The sequence below is a fragment of the Molossus molossus genome, unplaced genomic scaffold, assembly GCF_014108415.1.
Source record: "Molossus molossus isolate mMolMol1 unplaced genomic scaffold, mMolMol1.p scaffold_m16_p_8, whole genome shotgun sequence".
NCBI lineage: Eukaryota > Metazoa > Chordata > Mammalia > Chiroptera > Molossidae > Molossus > Molossus molossus.
The window spans coordinates 17,147,489-17,175,386 of NW_023425402.1; the positions used below are offsets into that span (position 1 = coordinate 17,147,489).

The 27,898-nt window shown below is 44.8% G+C and overlaps 1 protein-coding gene and 1 long non-coding RNA gene across 9 annotated transcripts in view; both read right to left on the bottom strand.

Annotated features, from left to right (window-relative positions):
- RCAN2 (regulator of calcineurin 2) overlaps positions 1 to 27,898 on the bottom strand; it is a 254,821-nt gene that overhangs the window by 180,927 nt on the left and 45,996 nt on the right. The window lies entirely within an intron of this gene.
- Positions 1,513 to 26,676, bottom strand: LOC118621628. Its single transcript, XR_004957743.1, has 3 exons — positions 26,450 to 26,676; positions 2,619 to 2,760; positions 1,513 to 1,596 (listed from the first exon to the last, which is right to left on the bottom strand). It is a non-coding gene; the product is annotated as an uncharacterized LOC118621628 (long non-coding RNA).

Here is a 27,898-nt window from a genome sequence, read left to right on the forward strand (position 1 = left end):
CAACATCTTTTAATGCTTGATTTTTGATATAAAAGTAATACATTGTTACTGTAGAGTATTTGGGAAATGTAGAGAGGCTTTAAAAATGGACAAAATGAAAAATCATCTGATGGTCTACTACACTGCAAGAACCATGGTTAACGCTATGATAGATTTATTTCAGTCATTTATTTTGGTGCTTATTATTTACAGAACTGGGATCTTGAAAAATCTGCAGTTTTTTATATTGTTTTATTTAAAAAAAAAAAAAAAAACAACTCAGTCTCATAGCATTTACCATTGTATGGATATGCCATCATTTAAAAACCATTCTGCCATTGCTAGACTTCGGTTTATCTCTCTCCTGTATTTAGTTTGCTATTTTCATTGTAATGAACACATCTTTCCTTAAGTCTTTGTCATATATTATTTTACTCTTTCCTTAGATGGGGGATTGCTGTGTCAAAATAACACGGGTATTGTTATCACTCTTGCTGTATTATCAAGCGGTTTTTCAGAAACATTGTACCAATCTGCAACCCTCCGAGCCATGAGTCACTGTCCTTCCCTGTTGAGTATTACCATTTTCTTTTCACTCACTTTGCCTCTTTGAGAGATTAGGAAAAACAAAACAAAACCGTGATCTCACTGTTGGATTAATTTGCATATTTTAGCTCAAAGAGCTCTCAAGTAAGATTTCTTCTTTAAGATCTGTGATTTGTTTCTAAGACTCCTGATTAAAAAGGCAACAGAGAGAAACAAATTGATGAAGAAAGATTATGGAAATGAACTCAGATGAAAATTTCAGTTCTATAAAAGCCAACGAAGGGACACATCCATCTAGACAAAGGGAAGGAAGCCGTTCATTGATGACAACCAAGCACGGCGGGGAAAGAATCCCTCTCCCGTGCGCCATGAGTCCTTCCGGCTATTTTCTGAAATCTGTTCCTCCCCAGTCGCAGGAGGTGGGGTAAAGTCCTCATGAACAATTCTCTTGGATTCCTTACATTCATCTCGTTGACATAACCCAACACATTCGATTCCACTTGTGGTGGCGTATTTGTGTGTGTGTGTGTGTGTGTGTGTGTGTGTGTGTGTGTGTGTGTGTGAGGTACGTGCCCCTAGCAGGAACAGAACTCAGGACTCTCTGGTCTGCAGGCCGACGCTCAACCGCTGAGCCAAACTGGCCAAACTGGTGTATTTTAGAGAAACAAGCTAAAACCTTCTTCCTATGTATTTGTGCTCAAGGTCTAATGACATGGGAATAAGAATCAAACTGTCATTTCCTAAGCGCTAGGCACCGTGCCAGGTAATTTACACACACGATTACCTCTCACAACACTTCCTAGCGGAAACTACCAGACCCATTTCACTGATGAGAAAACTGAGGCTCATAGAGCTCTGGCTATGCTCCAAGCCACACAGCTGCGTGGTGCTGATGCCAATGCGCCCTCACACAAACCCCTAACCCCTCTCCCCCTTTGTATGCCATTTGACATTAATATTCTGTGAGACAATGTATTATCATTATCCTTACCTGGACGTCAAGAAAGGAAAATGATGATACTATAGCAATCTAACAGCATCTCAACAAAACACCTTCAATCTTGTAGCTGACTAGATATGAAGAGATCAGAGAAAAAGAACCTAAGTTGTTAAAGGAGACACTTCAAGCATCCTTCTCTCTGACTTGACCACAATTCTCTCACTTTTTTGAACCCCCCAATCTCTAAGGCCCCCATCTTTCCACCATCCAGAATCAAAGCAATACCACGGCCTCAGTCCCTTGCATAACTTGAATTCCGTACCCCACCAATATAATCAGAGCCTTGCCGACACCTTGCTGACTGCATAGCTCTCCCTGCCCATCATCCCCACCTGCCAGCCCAGGCTCCCCGGTCAGCCATCGCCTCTACACCAGCACCCTGGCAACTCAGTGTTACCAGAGAAAAGGACCAAACCTTGCCAATTGCTCTCATTTTCCATTCATAACCCGAAGTTTCAAATAGCCACTTCACATTGCCTAGCGATTCTAAATATACTTCCTTCGAATCTGTATTTTTCTCCTGCTCCAAAATGACGACTTCGCATCTCCAATGCACAAGACCCTTCCCCAGCGCGTAGGCTGATGAACCTGCCCCTTTCTACACGGGGAAGAAGCGATCATCCCGGAGCAGGCTCCCCTTAACGTCCCTCCCTGCGTCTGCATCCCGAGTGGCCTTCCAGCTGTCACACTGGATGAGGTAACCCTGCTCCTACCAAGTGCTCCTGAGGCCAACTTTTCCAAGTCTCGAGTTTCCTCCAGGCTCAGGGCTCAGTTCAGAGCCTCCCCTCCCTCAGGACCGCCCTCATCCAGCCACTTCCTAGGGTTCTGTGCTCACACAGTGTTCTCAGTAGGGGCCACGGAGTAGCTGCATCAGCATCACAGGGCACGTTAGGGATGCACATTCTTGGACCCCAGCCCGGACCCACGAAATCTGCTCCAGCCACTGTTCGGGGGAGTCGGTTTATGCTGAGCCAGCTCCTGGCCACACCCTTACAGCCCTACCAGGGGACTGCTCAACATAACCATTACTAAATGTTCAAGTAAGCGTTCGGGTAAGCAAGGTACATTTAACATGGAAATAATAAATGCTCACATTTCAATGCTCTATGATAAAGTAACCACCTTTATCTATGCTCTTGAGGTTCTTTGCCTCTGGTGCGATGTACGAGGGACATGCCACAGCGGTCTCTTCTTGACTTCACATTAGTGACACGTAGTGGTTGCTGGAAATTGACCTGGGTGGGAGCATTTACACATGCACATCAGCAACTGCTACCAATCAGGGTCTTTTCTCCAGAGATGCAGTTGTCAAATATCTCCCAGTACATCACTGGACGAGGCCCAAGGAGCTTCTTTCGGACCAGCCTTCCAGGGGATTCTGATGCGGCTCGAGTTTGAGAACGGATTAGAAGAACTGTCCTGTCTGCCTCCAATCGCCTGGCACCTCCTCCCACCACTAACCAGTCTAATTTCTCCCTCACACACACATGACGGAGCTTGCTTCACTTTAACCCGCCTCAGCTTCACACGACTTGATTTCACCCAGTGGAAGAAGGTTTTCTATAGGAAAGATATGCTTTTCCTTGGGACCCAGGGTAAGTCCTTGTTTTATTTTACATGTATGTCCAAGATTCTATAAAAAGACATTTTTATAAAAAGTTTATTTGTGCCCAGCCGGTGTGGCTCAGTGGTTGAGCGTTGACCCATGCACCAGGAGGTCGCCGGTTCGATTCCTGGTCAGGGCACATGCCCAGGTTGTGGGCCCAGTCCCCAGTGGGGGGCATGCAGGAGGAGGCCCATCGATGTTCTCTCTCATTGATGTTTCTCTCTCTCCCTCTCCCTTCCTCTCTCTAGGATCAATAAGAAAAAAAATTTTCTAAGTTTATTTGTAACCTAATCTCATGTTAGTATTTGTTTTTAATAACGTAATATAACTACAAAATGATTTTTTTCTAAAAATGTCATCTTAGTGAGCCCTGTCATCCCTTCTCCATTTAGAAGTTTGCTGGATGATGAGAACCAGCAGGTGGCAGCAGGGGCTCTTGGAAACAAGGCTTAATGCACTCAAAGCATTTGGCCAAGAAAGAGCGTAAACTTTGCAGTCGAGCACAATTTTAAATAGTTTGCTGGTTCATCATATTCTTTGCATCAGCAAACTGCCTTTGGAAATGCAGGATAGACTATGTTCTATAGTTTCATAAAAACAATAACAGACAAAAAAGTATTTTACCCTTTTTATGCAAATTGGCCCATATAAAAAAGAGTAGGTTTAAAAATTTTAAATTCTTACAGATTCAGGTTTAAATTATTTTACTTCATTAATATATATATTTTTTTCTTTATTGATCTTTAGAGAGAGAGGACAGGAGAGAGAGAGAGAGAGAGAGAGAGAGAGAGAGAGAGAGAGAGAGAGAAACATCAATGAGAGAGAACATCGATTGGCCTCCTCCTTCATGCCTCCCGACTGGGGATTTGGCCCACAACCTGAGCATGTGTCCTGACTGGGAATTGAACTGATGACCTCTTGGTGCATGGATTGATGATCAACCACTTAGCCACTCTGGCCGGGCTTTTTGTTGTTGTTGTTGTTGTGTTTTGTTTTGTTTTTATCCTCACCCTAGGACATTTTTTGTTCAGGTAGAGTGGGAGGGAGAGAGAGGAAGAGAGAGAGAGAGAGAGAAACATCGACATGAAAGGGACACATCGAGTGGCTGCCACCTGCACGACCGACCAGGGCCAGGGACAAACTGCAACTAAGGTACGTGCCCTTAGCAGGAACCGAACCCGGGTCTCTCGGAACCGCAGGCTGATGCTCTAACTGCTGAGCCAAACCGGCCAGGGCTGTTGTTGTTTTTTAAAGAGAGAGGAAGGGAGAGAGAGAAACACCGATCGGCTGCCTCCTGCACACCCCCTACTGGGGAATCAAGCCCCCAACCCATGCATGTGCCCTGACCGGGATTCAAACCAGGACCTCTCAGTCCATGGGACAACACTCAATCCACTGAGCCACACCGTCTGGGCTCATTAATACTTTTAAATGTCTTTTATATTATTGCTTCTACAACCAGTTTTCTTGTAAACACAGGAGACAATATACAAATAAAGAGCACGTACTATAAGCCACAGAAACCCCGCATTTTTAAACAAACACGAAAGACCAGAGTGTTTAAATGGATTCTCTAGGTCTATAATATCATATAACATCACTGAAAGACATGCAAGGCAATTAAATTGAGTTTGCTATTAAGCGTGCTACCGCCCTGGCCGGTTTGGCTCAGCGGTTAGAGCATTGGCCTGTGGTCTGGAGAGATCCGGGTTCGGTTCCCGGTTTCAGTTTGTCCCCGGCCCTGGTCGGGTCGTGTGGGTGGCAACCACTCGATGTGTCCCTTTCACGTCGATGTTTCTCTCTCTCTCTCCCTCCCACTCTATCTGAACAAACTATCAAAAAAAATATCCTCCGGTGAGAATAAAAAAAAGAGTGCTACAAATACATGGGGTCTCAGTTGCATAATTAAAGAAACCCATTTTCACGGAGTGGTTCTGTGTGCACATAGCCCTGGATATTAAGACTCCATTAGGAGCCTTGAGGCTCGAGGGTTGGGCCATAGTGGCAATCCCGGCAGAAGGGGTGCTTCTTTCACTGCTGAGCAGTGATGATATAGTATCATCACTGAAATACAGGGAAAACTATCTTTTTTTATGACTCAATTTCAATGTCTTTCTGATGAAATCATTTATGTTGGGCTCATAAAGATGTGTAGACACTAGGGAGGAATAAATGCCCAATGCAATTATTTTCTGGGCATCATTTATGAACTGGCACTGTGTGATGCTCAGATGAACAAAATGCCTGTTTTCCAGGAGCTAAGAGACTACAGGGTTTAAGAGACAATCAGAAGACTATACTCTTATTTCACAAGATAGTTTTGCTAATTAAATGAAATAACAGAGAAAAGCACTTCACAAACTAAACATTGAACAAATGTCAATTTGCCATTCTTTTTGAATAGGTAAGTGACAAAAATTAAAGTGGTGTTCCGAAAAGATTGATAAGACAGATTAAATGGGGAAAGTAACCTTAGGAAAACTGACCAACTAGGAGTCCACAGCAGTGACCCAGACAGGAGGTGACAGAGCATGTGTGACCTGACTGGGGCAGAGGGAACAAACAGCTGAACAAAAAAATGAAGAATGCAAACGACTTTGTGTTGGACAGTAGGTCAATAAAGAGAAAAGAGACAAAAATACCTCAAATGTATTCCCTGGATGATTGGGGGAATAATAAAACAGGAAATCGAGTGGGAAATATCATTTAGGGAGAAAGATGAATTTGACTTTTGACATGTTGAGTTTGAGGCGACAGCAAAGATCAGAGCAAACACAACAGAAGGTAGTTTGGAGATGTCACAGCTCACAAACTCCTACTCAAACTTCATGACCCACCTCCCATGTCCTCTCATCTTGAAAGTCTTTCTTTGATAGCCCTCAGAGATTTAGTTACTCATTTCTCCATGTTCCAAAAGCAGCTTTAAAAAACAAAACAAAACAAAACAAAACTCTATCTTAGCACTTGTCACAGTGATTGGCTTTACCAGACAGGATTTATAACTTCAATTAGATTCCATTAGAATTGGTGGAAAGTAAAGAAAGTCATCCATCTTTTTTTAAAATACTCACCAGAAGATATGTTTATTGATTTTAGAGAGAGAATGAGAGGGGGGGGAAATTAATGTGAGAGAGAAACATTGATCAGTTGCCTCCAATACTCATCCGTTATAACCCAGGATCAAACTCACAAGCTAGGTATGTGCCCTGAACAGGAAACAAAACTGAAACCTTTTGGTGCATGGGACGGGACGATGCTCCAACCAACTGAGCCACCTGGACAGGGCAAAAGTCATCTTTATGTCCTTAGCACCAGCACTGCACTCCAGTCAAGGTATTCAATAAATGTCTGGTGAATGATGTAAGGAATAAACTGATGAAGAAACTATCTAATAGCAAAATACAGGATTTGGAAGTCATCTGTTTAAAGGGAAGGCACAGCTGTTAATGGATATAATTTCCAAGAAGAATACTTGGAAAGAAGTGAAAGCTAAGGGAAGGACATGTATAGGGAGTCAAGAAGAAAGACAACTTAGTGAAATGAAAAGAATATGAGCCAAAGTCTCAGAGAAAAGGGAAGCTGTCACTAACATAAAAGGACACACTCCAGCAAAGTTTTAAAATGCTCCTGGCATCTCAGTGAATGAAGATAAAGAATGAACCATTGAATTTCAAAGCCAAACTGACTTGAGAAATTTCAGGTGTATTTCACCAAGAACAAAAATAAGAGCAATGAGCAAATACACCTAATTCAGTGAAGAAGCCAAGAACCTGGGAACAATCCCTTCTTGTTATTTATATGTGGTAGGAAGACTGCACAAGACTGAGTGCAGGCTGGGTGCACATCTCCAGGCAAAGAAGTTGAAAGTGGTAAAAGGATTAAGAAGCTGATTTTAAAACATGATGAATAACAGGACCATTAGTGCAGTCCTGTTGATAAGGAACTGACAAGCTGGTGAAGAGGACCAACGAAGCCTTCATGGGCATTTTTCACAAGGAATGATGACAGTGTCAAGCTGAACCCCTGCTGGTTAACGTCTTGTTAAGTGGGCATTAGTTTAGGACCAAACAGACTTAGCTCAGGCTGCCCTCCCTGTTCCGGGGCATCTCCAGATGTCTCATCTGGGGTTTGTAGTCCTTGCTGAAGGGGTGGGTCTAAGTATTCAGGCTAAAGCATCTGGATTCTTGATTGCATTCCAGGAAGTCCTAGTATTTCTGGATAGTCCAAATGAATTCCCAGAATCAGCCTAGGAAGGGACTTTAAAAATAATTTGAATTGACCTTCTTATTTCCAAACAAGGAGACAGAGGTCCTAGGAGGTCAAGCGGCTTCTCCAGGGTCACTGTTGGTTATGAAAGACCGAGAATGAAACCCAGGTGTCCAGATGGCCAGTCCTGTGGTCTTTATGTTTTACGCTGTACTTTTCAATATTGTAGGAAGTGGGGGAAGAAAGAGCAGAGACAGAAGAGACACGATGAGACCTGTGGAGACCTGACCTCTTGGCCACAGCACCAGCCCAGCCTTGTGCGCTTTCTCATGAACCCCGGGGTCGTCAGTGAATGGGGAAGACAGGTCCTTCCTCACAGGAGTCAGAGGACAGGGTTTGGCCTTCTTCAAACAATTTTTAATCCTGGGTAAAATTGTGGGAGCCCTATTATGTTTTCACTATGACTAAATGACTATATATATATATACACACACACACGCACACACACGCACACACACGCACACACGCACACACACATATGCATTTTATCTTCACATAGAGCAGGAGGGAGAGAGGGAGGAAGAGAGAGAGAGAAACATTGATGTGAGAGAGACACATCGAATGGTTGCCACCCACACGACCCCAACTGGGGCTAGGGACAAACTGCAACCGAGGTATGTGCCTTTAGTGGGAACCGAACTCAGGACTCTCTGGTCCGTGGGCCAACTCTTTAACCACTGAGCCAAACCGGCCAAGGCTAAATGACCCTATTTAAAAATTCTCTTTTTTCTGTCTGGCCGGTGTGGCTCAGTGGATTGAGCATCATCCCATGGACTGAGAAGTTCTGATTTGATTCCCTATCAGGGCACATGCCGGGGTTTCGGCCTCGATCCCCAGTAGGGGGTGTACAAGAGGCAGCCGATAGATGTTTCTCTCTCATATCTCTCTCTCCCTTCCTCTCTCTAAAAATATCAATGAAAACATGTTTAAAAAAAATAAAATAACGTCAAGGATACTTTTAATCCTCTTTTCCTGAATAGCTGTGATTTTGCCACATCTTTGAGTGATATTTGAGATCAGACTGAACTTCTGCTCCCCAGTCACTGAAGGCACAATTTGACGACGCAGTATGAAGTCTGCCGAGAACTCGCTAGGGCCAGGCACTTTTCTAAGTAGTTCCTGTTCAGTAACCCCTATCTCCCACAATTCACCCAGACGAGCACCCTCATCTTCTCTCACGTAGAGAGAAGGAAGCTAAGGCACACCAAGGGAGGTAGGTCATTCAAGATTTAACGGCAATAAGTAGCAAAAGTCCAGAATCTGACTGCCAGCCACTTTAGGCCACCGTCCTAACAGCCCCGCCTCTGATTCTGGTGGAATCTGGATTTATCTCTTTTGCTCCCAATCCACATGTATGAGTCCCAGACAATCACCAATAAAAAAATAGCTCACACGGAAACAGATCGATATAGAAGTGACTAAGTGTGAGGCACTGCCTGAAAGGCTGCTCATACCTGATTGGTCCACTTCACAACCCTACGAGCTTGGTGGGACTATTTGACCACACTTGCTTTGCCTAGAAAACTACGGTACAGGAAGCTGAAGCCACTCACCGAAGGTTACACCGCCACCAAGCGGAAGAACCAGGACCCAACCCTGAGCACCTCGCTTGGGTGTCCTCCCTTCTTAACCACCAGGGTGTCCTGCCTCGCAAGCAGAGGGTATGACAGTCAGGAGTGGCTGCCTTTGTCACGGGCTGAGTTTATCACCCCACCTCCAGGGCCTCCTTGCTGACCTGACCTGAACAGCAGACTCGCTGTTCTCTTCCTGAAGGGGCTGGCCTCTCTGGACGAACCCCTCAGATCGGGGACACCTGCAGCAGCCCTGCTTACCTGGCGGCAGCCAGGAGCCAGCACCGCAGTCGTTCAGGTGGAGGGCAGGCCTGTGTGCCGGCCCTTTCGCTGTCAGAGCCTAGCTGTGTGATCTGGGGCACGTCACCTCCCTTCCGAAGGGCAGAGACAGAACAGAGAGAGAATCACACCTCCCACACGGGGCTGCTGGAATAGTAGAGGTAATGCACTGCACTAAGATTGGTGCATAGTAAACAGTTTATAGGTATTTCAATAACACCGATCAGGGGTCTCCTGGGGACCACCGCGGGCACTGGAGATGGAGACGAAACAAAGTGGTCAGAGCCCTTATCCTCACGGAGCTTATGTTCTCGTGGGGAGAAGGGAGCCAATAAGGATCTTGACCAAAAAAATCAAACGTCTAAGGCCCTGGAGGGGCCTCCCAGCCTTCAGCAGGCTGGACAGCAGCCGCAGTTGGAACATAATTCCCTTCTCTGTCGGAAGCTCTCTCTCTCCAGAGCAGGGGTCTCAAACTTTGTGGTCTCAGGAACCCCGTTATGCTCTTAAAAATTATTGAGGATCTCAAAGGGCTTTGGTGTGTGTGGGTATATCAGTAGATATTTTCCATATGAAAAATTAAAGCAGAAAATTCGAAAACATAAGAATGCAGAGAGTACATTGCGTCAGTCACCGGAGCGATAACATCAGTCACCAGAGCGATGACATCAGTCACTGGAGCAATGACATCATTGCACGCGTCAGCTTCTGGAAAGCTCCCCGCGCACCTGGGAGAGAATGAGGGAAGGAAGGCACAACTATCTTAGCCCTCAGTGGGCCCTACAGACCCCTGACCGGGTCTCGGCAACCACCGAGACTATACTCTGAGAGCTATTGTTCAAGTGGAAATATATTTAGACTGGCACCAGCTTAAAATTAAAAAAAAAAAAAGTTCATTTACTTTTTCAGCTCTGCTGATGTCTTCTTGCTTATTTTTCTAAAACCGGAAGCTTAAAATATTAAATTATAATTTGAAGTGCACAAAGTATGAATACTTATGATTAGTTTCTTGAACTGTATATTTATATGCCTACTTACCTTAAAAAAACAAGCAAATATCAAAACCTTAATTCTTGATCTTCAGAAGCACAGCATTCTTACAAAATAAAAGGTGCTTCTCCGCGAGAGATTATATATTAAACGTTTCTCCACAGTTCACTTAGCAACAACTTTAACTCTCAGGGTCGGTTCAGAAAGAAACTGATTAGTTCCTTTAAAGGTGTGTCGTGTGTTTCTGAAAGAGCTTTGATTGGTATTGAGTTGCTATTTTAAAAGAATAAAATTCTTCAGAGTGTTTCCAAACATGGTTAAAATGGTTTCATGATTGCATTTCGCCATACTTTTGAAGGACTGAGTTTTAGTCTCAGTCTCCCTCTAAACTCACTATTTCTAAAGACAACAGGAATTTTCGTAACTGTGATCTTTTCATCATCGAGCGGCTTAGAAAGGCCCATGTTACTGCAGCCAGCGCTTTAATTCACCTGCGTGGGGAAATCGGCGGCGTCTGAACGCTCTGCAGATCGCAGGCCGTCTTGGATAAAGGGAGCAGCTGACTGCACAAGCAGGTACGGTAAATGAATGAGCCCCAAAGCTTAGGATGAAAGGCTAAAATTCCTCAAACACACCCGCCTAGCATGCTGCCAGGGCAAAGGGAAACACACCTGTGGGCAGCGGAGGAGCTTCTTCCCATCGAGCACCTCGTGCACGGCAGGTTATGATCTGTGCACGTTGCTGAGTTATCGCATTGAATCCTCACCCTCCGTTATCCTCATCTTCAGTTGACAGTGAGGACGCTGAAGGACAGGAACATCAGGGAACTTGCTCAAGGTCCCACCGTGAGTGGTCAGAGACGGGATTTGAACTCACGCAGGCTTGTGAGAGGCACAGCGTAGGATGTGAGCCGGCAGACCTTTTGTGCACTTACTAGCTGTGTGACCTTGGGGAAGTTACCTCGCGTCTCTGAATAGAAGGGAGATAACAAGGGTCACCTCATCGAGGGGCATGAAAGAGGGACTCTACCCCAGCATGGTTTCCTGAGCCCCTGCCATCGTGAAAAGTATTTCAAATAACCTGAATTCAGAAATCCTAAAAATAAAAAATCCTGAGTAATGCTTAAACATTATTTAAAGACTGATTAAAGAAGCCATTAAAATTAAATGAATAAATCACACAAATTACAGTTAATTTCTTTTTTTAAACTATATTTTCATCTATTACTATGTTTGTTTGGCATTCTCTAAGCATTACTACGTATTCCCCTCAGTACCAGCTTAGTGGCGAAGTACACGGGCCCTAGGACCCGATTCTCTAGGTCCACATCCTACTTGACCTTGGATGAGTGACGGAACTTGTGCCTCAAATTCTTATTGGTAAGTGAGCATAAATAGTTATACCTTCTGCATTGTGTTATTATTAAAGTTAAACTAATTCATATGTGTAAAATAATTAAGATAGTACCAGGCACATAGTTAAGAACTTGATAAATACTACCAATTATTTTGTCATTAAGTTGTTTCCCAAGGCTTGGTGTACGTCAGGACTGAATAAAATATTTGTACTGAGTAAATAAATGATGACATGCCCATCAGATGACTACAACAGCGTGCACTCTGAATGCCTGCTGACATCCTGCTGCCTTGGCCCCGCTTCCAGAGTCACATGGCCTGGACAGCAGTACGTCTCCATCGACGTATCAGGAGCTCTGGGTTTTCAAGAGAAAGGGGGGAAACCAACAAATGCACACGTGAAAACTGCAAGCAGTCCAAGCCTGAGTCTGTGGCAGACACTGTCAGCTGACGACCTTCCCCCGGTTGGGGACAAAGAGCCCCTATTTACTCAGGCCCCAGTTCAGCCGCAGGATGACTCCTGCTGTGAGGCTGAGCCAGGCAGGGCCATCCTATTCCTTTGTAATGCCTGGAAGAAACACATCGGTTCCGTGGGAAATGTCTCTATCAGTGCAAGGAGGATCTGGAGGTACTGATCTATAAATACACATATGTAAATCTTTATATAGAAAATATAGAAGGTGTCGCACATGATGTCTTCAACAAATGTGTGTACCAGGCACCGTGCTAAATGCTGGAGAGCGGCAAGTAAGGCAGACACGTCCCTGCTCTCATGGACCCTAGAATGCAGTTAACAATCACGTGAATGGATATATCATTCATGGTGAGATACGCACTCTGGAGGAAAGAAACAACCCTATAAAAGTGTGCAACGAAGGAATGAATGAGGTCTGGGGTGACACAGAAGGAATAGGGAATGAGGTGTATTGACAGATGCTGGAGCAGCAACAGACCATGCAAAGGCCCTGAGGTACAACTATAAGTTGTGTTGCCATGTTTGGGTAGAACCTATGGCTCATGGGTTCAATGTCATAGGTAAAACCATAATAATGTTTTAAACTGAAAAAAGGAGAGAAAGTTAATGTAGCTGGAGGCAGAGAGCCCAGGACACAAGAATGTGAGAGAAAAGTTTGAAGGGGGCGTGGGCCTTGAGGGCCCAGGCTAAGAATATTTGAAATTAAAGGATAACTCTTTTATCCTCCAAGTAACAAGAAACCTTTGATGGATTTTTTACATATCAGATTTGAGCTTTGAAACAAACAAACAACAACAACAAAACCCCAAAGACTCAGTCTACAGAGTGAAATAGATTGAAGAGAAGCAAGAGGGAAGGAGTCAGAGATCAAGACAGAAGTAACTGCAATTGTCCAGGCGAGAGGTGCCTGCAACCTGGACCAGGGGGGAAAGAAAATGGTCTAATCGGAGGGAGTTGGAAGGTAAGATCATCAGGGTTAATGACAGTGAGGGTGGAGGAGAGGAGAGTTTCTGATTTGAAGAACCGGGCGATGGAGGTTCGCTTCAGGGATGTAGGCAGCAGTGGAGAGCAGAAAAAAGCAAGAGTTGAGGGCTGAACGCGCTGAGTCTCCACATCATGAGACACCACGAGGGGATGTCAGATGCCTCATTCTGAGAGGCAGAGATCAGGGATAGAATTTGGGAGTTATTAATTAGGGTGTAGATGGCAATTAAAGACTTGTATAAAAATGCTTAAGGGGCCCGGCCAGTGGACTGAGCATCATCCCATGGACTGAGAGGTCCTCACTGGATTCCCGGTCAGGACACACGCCAGGGTTGTGGGCTCAATCCCCAGTAGGGGGCGTGCAAGAGGCAGCTGATAGATGTTTCTCACATTGATGCTTCTATCTCTCTCTCCCTCTCTAAAAGATCAATAAAAACACATTTAAAAAAATGCTTAAGGGACGAGAATAAAGAGGGAGATAAGAGAATCACATGAGTGGAAATGCACTCACCTTCATAGCCTAAGAAACAGCCTCCTAGTCCCCAATTCTGGTGTGAAATGTGCCTTCTCTTGGGTAGCTCGCATTTGCCACCGCCCGTCACCCACGAGGTGTGATTTCACCTCTGTTTACCTTGACTGAGAAGTAAAAGATGCTCTCTTCAAAGAGAAGGCCAATAGCAAATTCCTCGCACTTCTGCGCCAAGGACATGAAACGGGAAACCAAAGACAAGGGAACAAAGGGAGGCTATTAGCTGTGGGGTCCGAGGGTTATTCAGGATTGAGGGAGGAGGAAGAAGAAGGAAAGCATCATCCTGATACAGCCTTTAAAATACTTTTGTGTGTAGCGCACCCAAATGCCATCAATCAGGAAAATGGTCTCTGGCAGAGAAGAATGAGGCTGGGTCAATAATTCATGACGAAAGGCAGAAACGGACTCTGGAAGCAGGAGTGCTCATGGGGGGACTTCTGCTGGGAAGTTCAGGCAACTGCTGAATGATTTCCTCCTCACTGATTGTCTGCCCAGCACGGGTGTGTGTGTGTGTGTGTGTGTGTGTGTGTACAGTCTTATTTTTCCTGGTTAAATTATGGATATCATAGAAGATTCTTCTTAAAAAAAAAAACAAAAAACTGCTTGCTTTTAAGTGCTAATGAAGCTGCTAGAGCCAGAATAACATTATATACCAAAGTTATTATTAATACATACCGGTCCTCAATTCACTCCGGGGAAAACAATCTGAGAAAGCCACCTCCGTGTCCTGGTTGACACTGAACCAACAGCAAATGCCCACAATGATTCATATGGCTTCACGGTGCTCTCAGAATCGGAACAACTCAGAAATATTTGTGCCCAGAGATGGCCAAGCAGACGCATGTAACATTATTGAAATTGTTCTCTAAATCCACAAGAAGTCCGCATAGTAAAGTCCTCATGTAAGTAGGAAGACAGACCATTTATTAACTGGCCTTTTATTTTATCCCAACATTTATTCAAAAGTTTGACTTTGAAAGGAAAGAAGACCACACTCTGGAGTTCACCCAGTCCTGTGTTTGATCTGACAGTTAAAAGTGTGATTAGAATCAGAAGAAAATTGGACTTTCATAGTAGCAGAATAATTTCGTATCATTTCTAATTAAAATCAGGGAAAATGACATTTATTGACTTTGTATTATAAGTTACAACTGTAGATTTATATGACAAAGTCATGGCAATTTTGCTCAAAAGTAGGTATATGGAAGGCCCAACATGGAAATAAAAATGTTGAAACTGAAATAGAATGCTTCTAATAAATTCTTCGTTACTCTGTAACAAAATTCTTTGTTACTCCAACTAATGAGTCACACACTGTTCTTCAAGACAGTCTATAAGCTATACTTACAAACTTGAACTACACTATGTATCAGCCAATGAAAGCTAATTCACCAGAACAACTAATTTGTATGTTAATTTTAACATCTTCAGTAATGATGCTGTACATGAAACATGAGAAAATCGACGACCAACAAACTTGGCCAATGTGTTCATTCACTCAACTTGCATCATAACTAGGCAATTAGTATACAATGAAAATATTAGCAATACCAAACAATCTTTAGTTATGATAATAAAAATCTAGCTGAAGACTTGTCTAATTTTATACTTTTACTACTTCATCATTGGAAAGTGTGATATGCATGTAATTCTGCCCTATCAATAGTCAAAGTTCATTTAGTATAAACTGAATACACTGGAATGTGTTTTGTAACATTCTGAAAAAAATATCCTTGAGTCTTTAAGTATATACTTATTTTACCTTTCCGGGGCAGGGGGACCCACCTTGGCTCACTGATTAAGAAAGTCCTAAATTATGAGTATTCTCTGGATGGCTTTGGGTAAATAACCTTTTTAACTCTACAGGTCTTTAAAATTTAAGTTAAGCCTGGTTGGTGTGGCTCAGTGGATTAAGCATTGTCCCATGGAGTAAGAGGTCCCCATTTAATTCCTGGTCAGGGCTCAAGCCCAGGTTGCAGGCTCAGTCCCCAGTAGGGGGCGTGCAGTAGACAGCTGGTGGATGTATCTCTTTCACATCTATGTTTCTGTCTCTCCCTTCCTTTTGAATAAAAAAATTCAATAAAAACATTTTTTAAAATTTAAGTTGATAATAATAACGATCAGGGATATAATAATAAATCTTCGGGTTCCTTCTTATAATGCTGAAACCATGGGGTAGAAAGAAAACTGTGGAAAAGGGAAGGTGTTCATCCATATAAGATTTTCATATTGGCCCCTACTCCCAAACCCAAAGGAATTCCAATACACAGTCTAGAAATACTCCGAAATCCAAAGAAGCTCCCTGGTAAGTGACTTTCAGGGTGTGGTAAACAGAATAATGTCACTCACCCCAAAGGTGTCCTGATCCTTGTAACCTGTGAATATGTTACCTTATTGACAAAAGGGACTTTACAGATATGGTTAAGTTAACCTGAAGATGGAGAGATACCCTGAATTACCGGGCGGGGGGGGGGGGGGGCAATGTCATCACAAGAGTACTTAGGAAGGCAGGTGGTCACAATCAGAGAAGGAGGAAAGAGAGGGAGGGAGAGGAAGAAGACAAAGGAGAAGGAGATGGATGGATGAACAGACGGACGGATGGACGGACAGACAGACGGATAAATGGATGGAAAGACAGATATAATTTGTTACAGCAGCAACAGAAACTGCACAAAAACAAACAAACCCGATTTATAGATTGCTCATTTTCATGATGTAAATACTCCCATAACCAATTTAAAACCATGTCATTAAATCCTGCTCACAGCCAGCTGAGCCAGTAAGAGCCCACTTTAACATACTTTAACATAATACTGCATGTCACTAGGAAATGGCACTAACACCATAGGCTACCTGTAAAACCCTGACCCGAGACTTTCATGTGATTCTTGTAGGGTCATTCATTGATCTTCAGTATTTCACAATTTCCTTCAACTGAGCCACGAGCTGAGCAGCCAGGATGCCTCTTTCAGCCCCGTTCACAACGCCTGCCTGGCAAAGACAGGGGCCTTCCTGGGACACCAAATATCCCCCGAATATCCCCCGAATGATAAAGGTGTTGGCCTACCCACACGGCTGTCCAGTGATAATTCAGTGAGCACATTTTCTCTGACAACTCTTCACTGGCCGGAATGCCGCAATATCGGTGTCCCAAATGTGGGGACAGTTAAGGGGCAGGGGCGTTGAAGTCAAGAACAGTCCTGTGGTCCCAGGACAACAATTCTTGGGACACCTTACAAAGCAGTCTTTGAGAAAGGGCTCCTCGACGGCTGCTTTATGGGATAACCCCACGTTGTCGAGCCTGAAAGGATCCCAACAACATGTAGGAAGAGAAGACAGGAAGGACTTCAGCCTCCTCGTTTGGAAGGGAGGCAAAGAAAGAACTCCGAATGGGAGGTAGAGAACTGGATTATAACCTTTTAAGTGCTGCTTCCAGAGACCCACCCAGGAGATTTTTATTCAGTAAAGATGAGGACCTAGACTTGGTGTTAAGAAATGCCCTCCCTGGCCAGTTTTGCTCAGTGGTTAGAGCGTTGGCCTGCAGACCCATGAGTCGCGGGTTCGATTCCGGCTAAGGGCACGTACCTCGGTTGCAGTTCGCCCCCAGCCCTGGTTGGGTCGTGTGGGAAGCAACCCGTCGAAGTGGCTCTATCACATCATTGTTTCTCTCTCTCTCTCTCTCTCTCTCTCTCTCTCTCTCTCTCTCTCTCTCAATTTCTCCCTCCCTCCCTCCTTCCCACTCTATCTGATAATAAATTGGAAAGTATCCTCAGGTGAGGCATAAAAAAGAAAAAGAAAGAAATGCCCAAGTCTGTGGCTAGGAACTGTCAACTACACCATTGCTTCTCAACAGGGTGATTCTGCCCACCAGGGGGCCTTTGGCAATGTCTTAGGACAGTTTTGGTTATCGTAGCTGGCAGGAGATATTACTGGCATTTTGTGGGAAGAGGCCAAGGATGCTACCAAACACCCTACAATGCATAGGGCTGCCCCCACAGAGAATTACGAGTCCAAGGTGCCAAATGCCAAAGTGGAGAAATCCTGAACGAGGTCGGGCCATGAGAGGTTCTGTGCCTCCCATATTACTTCTATTCCTGGCAACAAAACCTCTGACAATTAAGTATGCTGTTGCAATGCATTATTTATTAATGATGACATTTCTGTATAGATCAGAATATAAATCCTCACACCTTGTGCCAAACAATAATTATTACACGAATGGCAGCCTGTATCCCAGGCAATTTTAAAAGGTTACCATAAATGGCATCAACTGTCATTCTGTCTACACCAATTACGTAGGATTCCCTAAAAGAATTACCTCTTCAGATCGCTGAAGTGTAATAAAGTCATCCATACACATTCAAATCCTCTCCATAAAGATGTTTCTCTTCCAAAGACATGCCACTTTTCATTCGCCTGTTTTGTTATGATGTTTTCTGTACTATTTTCTTCAGGAAAAAAAATGCTTGGATGAAGTGAAGAATCTTCTAAGCAAAATTCTTCAAGTACTCACTGAATATAATAAATCATACTCTGATTTTAAAGGCTTTCCTCCCATTTACCTTCCCTTTCTAATGTAAGCATTAATCCTTTCTACAGTAATCGGGCTGCATAAATTGCCCATCACAATGAACACATGTTAAACTGAGAAAGCAAAGCCAACAGAGAAAAATACCCAGTACTGAGTAGACTTTTGTTTCCTGAGATTACAATTTGAAATGACTTTAATTGTTCACATAGACAGCTCACTTGACCAATCCAGTTTTCCTCGGAAACTGATGAAAAGATAGACCAAATGGAAAGAAAATCCATTTGGCAAAATTCACAAAGGCAAAACTAACTTGTCTTTTCAAAAAAAATGTCTAAGGCTGTAGTTCGGACTGTAACATAAAATCCAATAAGATTAGGCTTCTCACTGAAATGTATAAATGGAATGGCCAAATGACTACGTGGAGTCTTTTTGACTTTACATTCAAGATTAAAGAGAATGGAGCTTTCTGTGCGCATCAGGGGGATGAGGACACAGAACTGGCAATTCATTGGTGCAGTCAAGAAAGGTGGCTCTTCAACACATTGTGTTAGGGGAGATAGCAAATGGGCTTTCTTTCCTCTGGGCGGATTCCTGTGAATAAACTGGTATTTGTTCCGATTTCAAAAGGCAGTCTTCTGGTCTATCCCCAATATTGACTTAGTAGTTCTTCTGAGGGTAGAGAGACTAGACAATGGGGCCGACTTGTACTCTGCTCTAGGGAGAGTTATGCAACAACCACAGGCAAAGAAAGCAAACAAGTTTTTTTTAACTTTTTTTTTCTTTATTGATTTTCTAGAGAGAGAGAAGGAGAGAGAGTCAGAAACATCGACGAGAGAGAACACTGACTGACCCCCTCCTGCATGCCCCCCACCGGGGACTGGACCCACAACCTGGGCATGTGCCCTGACCGGGAATCGAACCAGTGACCTCTTGGTGCATGGGTCGACGCTCAGCCACTGAGCCACACTGGCTGGGCAGAAAGCAAATGAGTTTTAAGCGATGCATGATACAGAAGGTCAGACTGATAAGCAGGAATGAATGTTATCACCAGCCAACATTTACAGTTACTGTGATCAAGGCATCACGGATTACCTCATGCATACCCTCACAGCAACCCTGCCAGGTGAATACTATTACCTGATGCTATTTTACAGGTGAAGACACTCCGGTTTGAAAAGGTTAAATAAACGGCCCATGGTTGCACACATAATAAGCAATGGAATTGGGTTGTGGACCTGAACTTACAGATGCTAGAGCCCTCTCACTCCATCACTCGGCTAGACCATTTGCCTAATTAGAGGCAGGATGGCGCATGCTGGGAGAGGTTGAGCTCAGAGATAGAAGTGGGACCAGCCCTGTCAGGGCACCTATGGGTCAAAAGGAAGCTCCGCCTTCCCAGCATGCACTCTGCAGCAAGCCTGTCACAGTCCTTTCAGCCACACTTAGACACAGGTCACGTGACTGCCCTGTCACCTCCACACACGAAAGGTGCGCTATGATACAGTAAAAAAGTGCCTCATTTTGTTCCAAGCAGCTGCTTCCCTTTATGCTCCCGTTACACCAGCATTTGGCTGCAGTCATGAGTCATGAGGACTCCTACGGGCTTAAAAGTGCCACATAAAATCACTTGATCATATTTGGGCACATGCTCTGAGCAGGCAACGGGAAGACCAGCCCAATCTTGACCCACCGAGATCCACTTCTGGGCTCGCTCAGTCATTTTTATTGCCCTGTCATCGAGTTCCAAATGTATACGTTTGTTTACTTTAACGGGCTATCACAACATTTATTTTGACTGCTTCTAGTTCATCCTGCACAGATGCCAACAGTAGCACCCCCTGCCCCTGTCCTCATGGGAGGGATCGAGAGTCACTTAATTCGTAAAACACAAGGCATGGAAATATATAAAATCAAGGATTAAGGCATTCACAAACCAAATAGGCCCTGAGTACAGACAATAAGAAGCCCTTGAGGAGGGAGGGGCTTTTTCCATTGTTACTCTTGTTGTCATTTACAACAATGAATATATTTAACACGCGCTGAGCAAACCCCACTGAGAGCTCCCGACAAAGTCATCAGTTCGTCCCCAGACAGCCTAAAGGGGCAGAAAGTTTGGGAGGTAAAAATCTAAAAAGTGTGCTCCGAACCTGGAAATGAAGAAAGCATTCCATTCCCACCGTGGAGTGGTGACAGGATCTTTATTGAGGTGACTTTCTGTAGAGTCCAGACACAAGGGCTATTCTTAGAACAACCAAAAAAAGCATGGAGCTGCCTAAAAATAATGATGACTCAACACCTAGAGGCTTCAATGATGTAATGTTGTCAAAGAACACCCTCTGTCCTCACAGGTTGCAGTTTTTAAAATAAGCAAGCTTGCAGCTCACCTTCTGGGGACAGTAAACATTTCACACACCGAAGGAGAAAATCAGGACACCTGGCTCGCAGACAGAGTGTTCCATCCATGCATCGCCTGTCACTGTGCCTTGGTTTGCAATCCTTCCCCTCTGCCACCCTCACTCCTCAGTTGTCCTTTCCAAACAGGTCCTGTGACACAGGACAACAATGCTGATTACACAAGAGGCGGGCCTGAAAGCTGACCTCAAGTCACCGCAGCCAGCAGACGCGTGGCAAGGATGGGTCCACACGGAGACTCTTGTACAGGCGCAAGGTAGAGCTCAAAACATGGAACCAATGTACAGCTCAGAGCCACTGTGCCCCTCTTGGGTGTGCCCAGTGCCTGTGCTCCTGGAACACACTGCCTTCACCTCATCTCACTCCACCTAACTTGTACTACGATGATCAGACCCCAGGACACGCTAAGCTTCCTGGGGCCTTGCTTCTCATTCACCTTTGTACTCTCAACCCAGGAGCAACCCTTGGGACGTGGTAGACTTTCAGCAATTGTTACATAATTGATGGCTGGATTGATTGATTGATTGGTTAATGCAGTACTCTCTGCTTTTGCTGGTGTATTTATGAGTCACTGCCCTTCCCTGGGGATCTAGATCATATATCTTAGGATATCTTAGGGTATATGTTAAGTATATTTTAGGATATACTGTCTCCTAGGGGTACATTCATTAAAAAGAAAATTCTTGACCGGAAAATAGCTTTTGAGTTCCAAAAGATGCCAGACCACTGTTAGGAGATACTTGGGGACAGGAAGTGGCTAGCACCACGAAGCCAATCTCCTTGTTTTTAAGGCTTGTTCCGTTCAGCAAAGAACAAAGTAAGAAATGAAGCTTTCAGAGTTCAGGCTAGGTGCATTATAAATCAATATAATTTAAAATTTCTGCATTGTATTTGACATACTAGGTCCTATACCTACAACCAAGTGTTGCTTTTTCAAAAAAAAATAATCTTATTGCTGCAACACCTTCCTTATGTGCTTCTGGAATTCACAAAAGTCAGTTCCCAAGCTCCAAAAGAAAATCATTCTAATTATTTTGTAGCTGTTTTCCATTGTGGTATTTTGCACATGTTGCTTTTAAATAAAAATAATTGTATTCAGGTGGGTCACACACCTGAACACTCTATGCATAACTGAGTGACTGGTTTCCACAACTTCAAATCCACCCTCAATACAAAGGCCTCGCATAGATCAGAACGATGCAAAGAATGTGCGATCCGTGGTGCCAGAAGAGGAGTCCCTTTGAAAGGGACCTGCTTGCACAGAAATGTGAGCTCAGATGTCTGTTTAGGGGAACGACAGCCCACTGCAGCAGAGAGCCCAGGTGTCAGCGGAAGCAGGTCAGCGACAGGGCTAGGAAAGCAAATGTACCCTCTCCTCCTCTTTCTAAATCACGACGTCCTCATACTGCCAACTCCCACATTGAGAGCCGACTATCTGTAGGAAGAGGATTTAATAAAAGCTAGTCATCTGTGCCAAATGTCCAACACCGAAGATTCATTTCTCTGAACCTTTCAAAGGAAGCTATTTGGAAAACTAAACCCTCCTCATCCATGCTCCCTGCAGAGCCGTGAACTTCATCTACACAGTGATAAATTTAAGTGGACTTCTGGTCCAAGTTTTGCATCTGCACAGAATGTAATACCAAGGAGGAAAACAATCTATGTGAGGGAAAGAATAAGATCTCAAGTGCCAGGCACTGGAACGACAGCACCTTCCCATGAAAATGATGCTGGTAACTGTGATGGCCAAGTTACATTTTTTTTCTTGAAGATATTTAAAAACTATTCTTCCAAACCATGCAAGTTACAGGAAAACATCGGTTGTATATTATAATCTACCAATTCAGGTGATTTTATTGTTTTCTGTTTTCAGGGGAATTTCAAAAATCGGTAAACTACACTCTTAACTCCTGGCCATCCTCCTTGTATGTTGAAACAATGATTGTTAATGTTCTTATAAAAATATGAATGAAGTTTGATCGGATAATTCAGAAAATTTTCTTACATTACACCTATATATCATTAGGTTGATACAAAAGAAACAGAATATCAAGACCAATAAAGTACAAACAGAGTGGCTATAACTGAGGATTAATTTTTACTTGAGCTTCCTGGAAGCGTAAAAAAAAAAGAGAGAGAGAAACATGTAAGTTACATAATTTTGCTGGTAAGAAAAATACCAGTTCTCCAGGGTAAACAAAGTTTTCTTGGCACCATATTCTGATTGCACGAACCCTATACGGAGAACAGTGAGCCAGCCAGGGAGCGACTTGTATCCTACCACAAATGCAGACACAGTTTCTATGTGGCAAAGCCCGAAATTAAACTTTCTCGAAGCCCAAGGTTACGACATAAAAACGCAGCCTCCTTAGGGTTCTCCGACGAGCCGGCCCGAAGCCTTCCTGCTTGCACGGCGCACAGGCCGGCTCTGTCCACCTGCTCTCAGAGGTGCCCCTTCCCTGTGAGCCAGGGGTGGACAGGCCCAGGCTGCGCGGTGGCCGGGGATGAAGGCGAGCAGGGACGGGAGCCAACGTTTACCGAGAACATCTGGTACTGTGCCACCTCCTCTGCCCATTCCGCCTCATTTAATCACATAACTAACCTATAAAGAAGGTGCGGCAACCCTGGCTGGTTTGGCTCAGCGGTTAGAGCCTCGGCCTGTGGACCAAAGAGTCGCAGGTTCGATTCCGGCCAAGGGCACGTACCTCAGTTGCGGTTCATCCCTGGCCTTGGTAGGGGTAGTGCAGGGGTCAACCAGTTGATGTGTCATTCTCACGTCGATGTCTCTCTCTCTCCCCCTTTCTTTCCTGTTCTTTTCCTCCCACTTTATCTGAAGATAAATAGAAAAATATCCTCGGGTAAGGACTAAAAAAAGGTGTGGCTAACCCCATTTTATAAAAGAGGGAGCTGAGATTCAGAGAAGGTGAGTTGGCCAAGATCACATAACTGGTATGCCGTGGAGGCAGGATTCGGATCCAATCACTTCTGAATCCAAAGCCCTTTCACTGGGCTCTTCTGTCGTCTGTAAGTGTCCATGTGATGTCTCGAGCCACGTTGCACACAAGACACAGAGGAATGACAAGTTTGCTCTATTGTCCTCAAGACGCTTATACTCCTCCAGCTGCAATGCAAGACTAGACCAGCATATAAGGCAGTGTGCTCTATGTATAAATGGTATAACAAACGAAATAATGTAACATTAATGAGAGCTACATTTCTGGAGGGGGGTAGTGCAGGCTTCCACCGAAGTACAAGATGCTGATTTCAACACGTTGGATGAAAAATCTTAACTATGTCATGTATATGATCAATGGGTCTCCCTGCCAAAACACTGATAGACATCACAGCGAGTATGCTTAAAACTACGGTTATGCCCTGGCCGGTTTGGCTCAGCAGTTGGAGCATTGGCCTGGGGTCCAGAGACCTGGGTTCGGTTCCCGCTGAGGGCACGTACCTTGGTTGCAGTTTGTCCCCGGCCCTGGTTGGTCGTGCGGGTGGCAGCCACCCAATGTGTCCCTTTCACGTCAATGTTTCTCTCTCTCTCTCTCTCTCTCTCTCTCTCCCCCTTTTCCTCTCTCTCCCTCCCACTCTGTCTGAACAACATATGGAAAAAATGTCCTCGGGTGAGGATTAAAACAACAGCAACAACAACAACAAAAACTACAGTTATGCTGTAGAAGACAACATTCTCAGAAAAAAATACAATATTGCCAGAAACTGATCAAACTTAAAAAAAAATACACTATACATGTCGTTACTTTATATCCATTCTGCTTCAAAAGTAGAAGTGCACAGTTGAACACTGTACGCACAGTATTATAGATGAGGGAGTGCTCTCGAGATACAAGCAGCACACGAGCAACCCCACTCCCGTGGAGTGACTGCCACGTGATGCTCCTGGAACCGGCGCTCCGCCCATCTGTCTCGCACTGACCCCTCCACGGAGCTAAATGTCAGGCTTGCTGTGTAGGCTACGCTGGTGGAGGTCTACAGTGCATGTCCAAACTCTCTGACTGTCTCTGGTCGTTTCTGAATGGGTCAAGAGTTCCAGGACGACCGCACTGAGACCAGAATCAAGAAAGTCAAGAGAGGCAGGGTGACACCCTTGTCATTTCATCTGGGGACAGCAAAAATAATAATAACAAAGCTTATCCCCCCCCATCCTTCCCCTGCACCCCATCTCTGAAACTCTCTGGAAAAGGCAGGTTCTTAGGGAACAGAACTCACAGTTACCCCTGAATTGATATCTCCTTGTACATTCCAAATACTGAAAATCATCTGATGACAACCAGGCCGCTGTCATGGTAGGTGCGTTTCTCAGGGGCTCCCAGCCCAGGTAGAAAGCAGAGGATGAAATCCAGAGGCCCTCCACCTGTCACACCCCCCACAACTGCTCGGGGCTTCATCCACCCTCCAGCCCCGAGGAAAGGGCGTCATTTTTTTTTAATTCACCTATGTTGCCCCAGGGAGTATACCCTCAGACTGCTTCTGCCCATGGGGCCACTTTCTAACAAAGACACTCCCCTTGATTAGCAGCAGCTCTGATGGGCACCATATGAAGCGGCTTCCAAGTCCCTTCATCTTTCCAAGAAGGGAAAAAAGCCCCATGTCCTTCTTTTTTTTTTTTTTTTTATCCTCACCCGAGGACATTTTTCCATTTTTTGTACAGACAGAGTGGGAGGGAGAGAGAGGAAGAGAGAGAGAGGGAAACATCGATGTGAAAGGGACACATCGAATGGCTGCCACCCACACGACCAACCAGGGCCGGGGACAAACTGCAACCGAGGTACATGCCCTTAGCGGGAACCGAACCCGGGTCTCTCCGGACCGCAGGCAGATGCTCTAACCGCTGAGCCAAACTGGCCAGGGCCCCATGTCCCTCTTGAACATCATCCCAGACTCACTGCAGTATGGCAGCCCTTTTTCCCCAGGTGCCATCAAGAATATCTGCTCGCTCGCTCGCTCGCTCTTTGGCACAGAAAACAAACACTCTCCACTCTGTGTGCACCAGGCTTACTTCTTTCCGTGGCCTCGATTATTTCCAGGTAGTGAAGTGGGGCATTCTGAGTGGCTTGTCGGGCTCTTGAGCCCCAGGGGGTCACTCAGTGCTGGGAAGGAGCAAGACACTAAATACGTCTCTGGAATATTTTAGTCACTTCAAGAAAGGTTAAGGTTCCAGGGAGTGTCTTCCAGCAGCTTTCAAATCGGCCCCACACTGAGCCTCTCATCTGGCCGGTGTCCCCAAGTCATTAGCAGTGACTAATTATGGTTCCCCGTCATCGTCCGGAGAAAACAGGACCAACTGACTGAGTACCATGACATGCACCGTCTTTTTATAACTTAAACATTCTGTAAACCAACAACCACATCTGTAAATGTCACTTCTACCCATAAAGGATGGAAAACACACACAGGACAGTGAAACTCCTAAGTATTCCTTGGCTATCCAGTGCCTGCTTGGACTGTTACCTGCTTTCGTATTTCACATGAATGCTTGACTATCATTTCCCCTCCCTCGGGCAGCCAAGGTTCACTTTCATCGTTTCAACCTATACTCAGCGTCACTTAAACTACAGTGAATTCGTATCTGCTTGTTCATCATTTGCATGAATTTCTCAGCCAGCCTAAATCATGCCCATAACAGTTTTCAAAGCCCTGGGTTTCAGCTTTCTTCGCTGCCTTTTCTTTTTCGCATCTTTCCCTTTTCTTCTTTAAGAGTAGTTATGGGGAAGAAATGTGCTCAAGACAGTTCTAATTTTTCACTCACTTGGCTTACTAAATAGGTCAGTCCTCCCTAGAAGATTTAGAGATCACATAACTATACACTGACAGCAGAACAGGCTCATTCATAGGAGTACTGTGTCTCGTCTACAGGAGTGATGTGGACACAACGCATTTGCATTTAGCGTGAATCTTGCCATCCACTCACCTGAATTCTCTCTGTCGTATTTTCCTTTACGTGCATGTTCATGCTGATGGGTCGCCTACTTCATGTCAAGAACCTGTTATTCACAATAGAACTGAGAGATGGCAAGGTACAAAGGGTAATGAACTTAAAAATCAAGAAGCCTCGCTCTGCTCTTTGCTGTATCTCATTAATCAGCCGATCCTGGCAAATTCACCATTTAAGTGCAGCTTTGATTCCATATTATTTGAGTACCTTCTGTGTGTCAGGCCTGGTGTAAGGTGATGGAAATAAAATAAAAATAAAATAAAATAAAATAAAGAAGAATACAATTTTGTATTTTGTTCCTTCAAGAAGACATCAGAGCCCTGCCTGATTTAGCTCAGCGGTTAGAGCGTTGGCCCGTGGACCAGAGAGTCCGGGGCTCGGTTCCCGCTAAGGGCATGTACCTAGATTGCAGTTTGTCCCCGGCCCTGGTTGGGGTCGTGTGGGTGGCAGCCACTCGATGTGTCTCTCTCACACTGATGTTTCTCTCTCTTTCTCCCTCTCTCCCTCCCGCTCTATCTGAAGATAAATGCAAAAATGTCCTCGGGTGAGGATAAAAAAAAAGACATCAGAGTTCTAGCCGGTTTGGCTCAGTGGTTAGAACATTGGCCTGCGGACCAAAGAGTCACGGGTTCGATTCTGGCCCAGGGCACATACCTCAGTTGTGGTCATTCCCCAGCCCTGGTGGGGTCGTGTGGGAGGCAACCAATTGATGTCTCTCTCTCTCTCTCCCCTCCCCCTCACTTCCTTTCACTCTATCTAAAGATAAATGGAAAAAATATCCTCAGGTGAGGATTCAAAAGAAAAAGAAGACATCAGAGTCTGGAAAGAAAAATTGCAAATGAAGAGAAGCAAAATGTTTTACAATAGCCAGTCCCTGGAGAGGATAAACCGGTGCCCGGAGAGTCTCTCTCCCCGATCATGCGGGAGGGTCTCCTCTGGGCCCAGACCAGGCCATTGCTCCGGAAGATGGGGAGAGCGTGGGCAGCAGTGACACAGGCGAGGCCGGACGCTTCAAACCGTAGACACTCAGAGGGGGACTCTTGGAGACTGTCACCGTTTGTCTCGGGAAGGCCACACAGGCAGAATCCAAGCACAGTGCTCATCCTGGCTCCCAAGTGGCCTTTATTTCTAAGAGGCGCCAGCCTCTCATTAGAAGAAAATATATTCCCTGGCTCTTCCCGATGCCACGGCCATCCCAGACTGTGGATGCGTCCATTCTCCCTTGGGAACACGGAGCCTGGGTGCATTCCTATCTATTCTAAGGGTCCACGACCTGCTGTCTAAAACCTGCGAGGCCTGATATGTTTGGGATTCAGAATTCGGGGCTTCGGAAATGGAATATGGACACGTGCTCATATCCTGTGATGCCCAAGCAAGGTCTGAGGCAGCCCCCGCAGTTGAAGACAGGACTATTTCTGCAGAGAG